Raw genomic sequence first — 6,000 nt, 5'->3', positions numbered from 1 at the left:
AAAATAAACCTGTATTTAATGCATTTACTGTTAATATGTTTACTACTTTAATTGTATTTTTAATATTTTGGTTAAAATAATAAAAGAAAGTTCAAAAGCACAGAAATCGTAATTGAAATATAATAATGTCGAAGAAGCGTGTACAGGCAGGATGGAACGGGTGGAGAAAAGTGATAGAGTGATGTGTGATAGAAGAGTTTCAGCTAAAATGAAATGAAAGGTGAGAAAAACTGTGGTGAGACCAGCGATGTTGTTTGGTCTAGAGACAGTGTCACTGAGGAAAAGACAGGAGACAGAGCTGGAGGTAGCAGAGATGAAGATGCTGAGGTTCTCTCTGGGGGTGACCAGGAAGGATAGGATCAGGAATGAGTACATCAGAGGGACAGCACATGTTAGAGGTTTTGGAGATGAAGTCAGACAGACCAGACTGAGATGGTTTGGACATGTCCAGAGGAGAGACAGTGAATATATTGGTAGAAGGATGCTGAGTTTTGAACTGCCAGGCAGGAGGCCTAGAGGAAGACCAAAGAGGAGGTTTATGGATGTAGTGAAAGAGGACATGAAGGTAGTTGGTGTGAGAGAAGAGGATGCAGAAGACAGGGTTAGATGGAGGCAATTGATTCGCTGTGGCGACCCCTGAAGGGAAAGCCGAAAGGAAAAGAAGAAGAATGTCTCACATACAGATTAATTCTAACTCTTAAAAATGTGCAAGCAAAGAGATAAGATGAACGTGTAAAAAAACAATGATGACTTAAGATCTAAAATACAATAATAATTGATTATTTCTGAAAACTACATATTTATGTTTTAAGGGAATTTCAAGAAGTCTGGGACGCCCCCACCTGGTACTCAAGGGAACACGCAGCCTTTCATTGCTCTTGCGTCGGTGCAGCTTCGCAGTCTTCAGGAGATGATATTTATTTTTAATTATTTAGTTAATTTTCTTTTCAGACAAAAGAATATTCTGCTATGGTTCTGATATATTGTGTGAACACAATAAAAACAACAAAGTCCTGTTGTTTGCACTCAAAAACATAGTACAAACAACAGGGCACATACCAGTTAATCCATTAACGATTTAATATGTGTGATGCATCAAAAACATACATACAAGCAAATATAAAACCAAATTGCACCAAATCTGCAATCATACAATAATAACAGAATAGATCTCTGAGATGTTTGTGCGGAGTGACATCCATGACTTTCCCTGTTATTTTTATGCTGTGGAGTCTTGCACACATTTGACTATTTCTACTATATCCACTGTCAGACAGTGGTCACCAGCGTCCTGTCCTACGCTGTGGTGTGTTGGGGAGTGAGTGGGACAAATCAAACACTAGAAACACTTGAACTTGAACTTTTAAAGTTAAAGCGTTTAACTTTAACTTTAAGAAAGTTAAAGTTTCTAAAGTTAAAAGTTTATGCCTATATGACTGTACAAATAGTTTATGAATGTACACATAAAAAGCATGAATAAAAGTTTATGCCTTTTATTTGTACATTCATGGTGGGTTATTTATATTCTTTATAGGTGTTGTTACTACTTTGTCTGTGCTTTCTCTGTGTTTTTGCGTATTCTCTGTGCAGTGTGTAGTGCGACGGAGAAGTTAATTTCCCTGATGGAACCTCCTTAAGGGATCAATAAAGTTATACTCTACTCTCTACTCTACAAACAGCAGCACTCTGAATTCCCCACGATTGCATTTATATTATGTATAAAAAAAAATAGTCGGCGAAAGAAAAACGTAACTATGAACGATCATTCTGTTTACATTCATTATCTTGAGATAATTCCCTTCTGACATGTAAAGTTTTCAGTGATGATGTGAGGAGCTCACAGCATTCTCATGTTTCCCGTTATATGGGCAACCATTGTAGTTCTGGAGAAGAGGTTTCTTCTTAGAACAAAAATACAGGAGAAGGCCTAGGACTGTCTGCCTGTAGGGAGGACTTAAAGCAGATACAGGTACAGTATGTAGTTTTGACATTGTTGAAGATAGAAAAAGTCCCTATTTTCACATTATGATTGATATAGATTTATCTGCTAATCACATCTAACCAGTGGTGGGCGGTCAGGGCCAGCAAGGCCTTCCCTGCTGGTCTAACATAACCAGAGATCATGATAATATTTATGATGAAAGTTAATTATATTTTAATGCCTTTTCCTCAAATAAATATATTTAAATATATGTATAAATATATAATTACACATTTGGATATATGACATAGGCCAACACTGGGTACGTGTTCTATTTTTAGATTAGAGGGGTTTTATCCAATCAGAATTCAGCTAGCTTGTGTTGCCAGGTTGAATGAAATTTGCCCAGGACCTGCAGTGAGTGCACTGCACTGTGAGTGAACAGGAACATATAGTTAATAGACAGATGCAATAGCCAATCAGATCACGAGTTAGCGACACAAAGGCCTTCTAGCTGGCCTCACGTTCACCTGACATGTACGTGTCCTGTGATTGGATACTCACTCTGAGAAGGCGGCGCTATGCAGACACAATGCAGACGCACATTTGAAGAGAAGTTCTAGTGAGGGAGGGTGCAACCCATGAAGGAGCTAACCTGTTCTAGCTAATCTGTTATAGCTAACCTGAACTAGCTAACCTTTCTAGCTAGTGGAGTGTTCTTGAGGAATGAAAGGAGAATGGATTTTGTGTTTAAATAAGCCGCCTGAAGAGTTGTTTTGGTGAGTGCATTTCATTAATTTCATTCAGTTTTCATATTTAATGTTCTTGTAATTTAATTTCATTTATATCAAATCAATTATAATAAAATTAAATGACAAATATAATTTTTAAACAAAATTCTTGCTCTTCTGTAGTATGTGTAAATAATGTGGTGCACTTGTGCAGCTGTGTGATTGTAGTGGAAATACAAAAAGAAACTTGTTTCCCTGCTGGAAATTAGCATGTTTTATACCTGATAGAGGTGATGCAACATCTAGTAGTAGTGAGTTAGTGTATGTCTGTCTTTTTCTTCTCTAGCTGTGATGTCATAAATGATGGTCATTTCAGTCGGTTTTGTTCTATGACATAGATGTGTGACTTCTATGAAAGGTGTGGCCGCGGGGTTGCACATCACTTGCTCTGTGATGTCAGAATCAGAATCAGAAAAGGTTTTATTGCCAAGTACAGTAAAAATTACTGTCGAGGACCTTGACGCGGTGTCGGTGCATTGAAAGGCGGAAGAGAATAGTAGTGAATGAGGAATAGGAATACAAAAACTATTTACAATTCACATTACGGTGAGTTTAGATACTGTATAAGGATGGTGATTGCAGGCGAAGAAAATAAGTCCAAACAGTAAACTGTCTTTGCAGAGTGATGAGGGGCGGATGGTTACCTGGGGGGGGACATTGTTCATGAGGCTGACTGCAGTGGGGAAGAAGCTGTTTTTATGGCGTGAGGTCCTGGTCCGGATGGACCGTAGCCTCCTGCCAGAGGGGAGGGTCTGGAAGAGGTTGTGGCCGGGATGAGAGGAGTCAGCGGCAATCCTGGCTGCACGACTGTGGGTCCTTGTGTCGGACAGTTCCTGGAGATGTGGGAGGCTGCAACTGATCCGAACACCTTCTCCGCAGAACGGATGACACGATGCAGCTTGGCCTTGTCCCTGGCCGTGGCTGCAGCAAACCACACTGACATGGAGGATGTAAAAATGGACTGAATGGTGGCAGTGTAGAAGTTCACCAGCATCTTCACAGGGAGGTGAAACTTCTTTAGCTGCCGCAAGAAATACATCCTCTGCTGAGCCTCCTTGGTGAGGGAGCTGATGTTCTGCTCCCATTTGAGCTCCCGGGAGATGGTGGTGCCCAGGAAGCGGAAGGACTCCACAGGGGTCACTGGAGTGTCACAGATGATGACGGGGGGGGGGGGGGGGCAGGAGGGTCTTTCCTAAAGTCCACTATCATCTCCACTGTTTTGAGAGCGTTGAGCTCCAGGTTGTTCCTGCTGCACCATGATACCAGGTGGTCCAGCTCAATTCTGTAGGCCGACTCATCCCCATCAGAGATGAGGCCGATGAGGGTGGTGTCGTCAGCAAACTTCAGGAGTTTGACAGACTGGTGACCAGATGTGCAGCAGTTAGTGTACAGGGAGAAGAGCAGAGGGGAAAGAATGCAGCCTTGACGGGATCCAGTGCTGATAGTCTGGGTGTCGGAGACATGCTTCCCCAGTCTCACGAACTGCCGTCTGTCTGTCAGGAAGTCCGTGATCTACCTGCACATGGAGTCGGGCACGTTCAGCTGGGAGAGCTTGTCATGGAGCAGAGCTGGGACAATCGTATTGAAAGCAGAGCTGAAGTCCACAAACAGAATCCTGGCGTAGGATCCTGGGGAGTCCTGGTGCTGGAGGACAAAGTGTAGCGCCATGTTTACAGCATCGTCTACAGATCTGTTGGCTCTGTAGGCGAACTGTAGAGGGTCCAGGAGGTTGCCAGTGATGTCTTTGAGGTGGGTCAGGACAAGGCGCTCAAAGGACTTCATGACCACAGATGTCAGAGCGACGGGTCTGTAGTCGTTAAGTCCTGTGATTCTTGCCTTCTTTGGGAATGGGACAATTGCTTGAAGTCTTGAAGCACGCTGGTACATGACAGGTCTCCAGTGAGGTGTTGAAGATCTGAGTGAACACCGGAGCCAGCTGGTTGGCGCAATGCTTCAAGGTGGAGGGAGAGATGGAGTCTGGGACTGCGGCTTTGCGGTGGTTGAGTCGTTGGAAGAGACTCCTCACCTCTCCTTCTTTGATAAGGAGAGGTGTGGGGAGGGGGGTGGCGCTGAGGTGTGGGGCTGTGAAGGACCCAATGAGACAGTGGGGGAGGGGATGGGGCTGCTGTCCAGTGGCTGGTCGTTGATAATGATTGGGGGATCAGGTCTGTCCCAATGTCTTTCAAAACGACAGTAATAGTCGTTAAGGCTGTTGGCCAGACGTAGGTCATTGGCAGAGTGGGGGGCTCTAGGCTTGTAATTGGTGATAGCTTTGAGCCCTTTCCAGACAGAAGCAGAATCGTTAGCTGAGAATTGTTCTTCCATACTCTTACCATATGCAGATTTGGCCTTTTTCACCTCCTTACCAAATCTGTACTTGGCCTCCTTGTAACTGTCTCTGTCCCCACTTCTGAATGCAGCCTCCTTCTCTGACCTGAGCCTTCTGAGTGTGGCTGTGAACCAGGGTTTGTTGTTGTTGTAGCTAACCCTGGTGCGTGTTGGGATGACGCTGTCCTCACAGAAGGTGATGTAGGATGTCACAGTGTCCGTGTACTCATTTAGGCTGTTGGTGGCAGACCTAAACACATCCCAATCTGTGCAGTCCAAGCACTCCTGAAGTTCTTCCACTGCATCACTGGTCCAGTTCTTGGATGTCCTTACAACAGGTTTGCAGAGCTTTAATTTCTGCTTGTAGGCAGGTATCAGATGCACCATGATGTGGTCGGACTAGCCCAGTGCAGTGCGGGGAACAGCGTGGTACGCACCGCTGATGGTGGAGTAGCAGTGGTCCAGGACGTTCCCTTCTCTGGTAGGGAACTTGATGAGCTGCTTGAACTTTGGGAGGTCTTGGGAGAGATTACCTTTGTTAAAATCCCCAAGGACAGTAACCAAGGCATCCAGTTGTGCACGTTCTGCTCTCAGTATCTCGTCGGTCAGCGCGCGCTGCGCCTCAAGGATATTAGCTTCCGGCGGGATGTAAACACCGACGAGAATGAATGAGGAGAACTCACAGGGCGAGTAGAAGGGCTTGCAGTTGATGATGAGGGCTTCCAGGTCCGGGGAACGGTGCTGAGTTAGTACTGTCACATCGTTGCACCAGCCGTTGTGGATGTAAAAGCAAATTCCACCTCCTTTCGTTTTGCCAGCAAGTGACAATAAAAACTTGCCGGCATGTGCAAGTGACAATAAAAGGAGTGGGGCTGACGCCGGTTTTTGTACCATTTGAGAGAAGTTATAAACGTCTCAGTCCTGAACGCTACATTGGTGGCAGTGGTGGGAGCTGCTCAC

This window comes from Antennarius striatus, chromosome 3 (assembly GCF_040054535.1).
Source record: "Antennarius striatus isolate MH-2024 chromosome 3, ASM4005453v1, whole genome shotgun sequence".
Taxonomy (NCBI): domain Eukaryota; kingdom Metazoa; phylum Chordata; class Actinopteri; order Lophiiformes; family Antennariidae; genus Antennarius; species Antennarius striatus.
The sequence above is the reverse complement of the archived record's forward strand: the minus strand, read 5'-3'. Positions refer to the sequence as shown.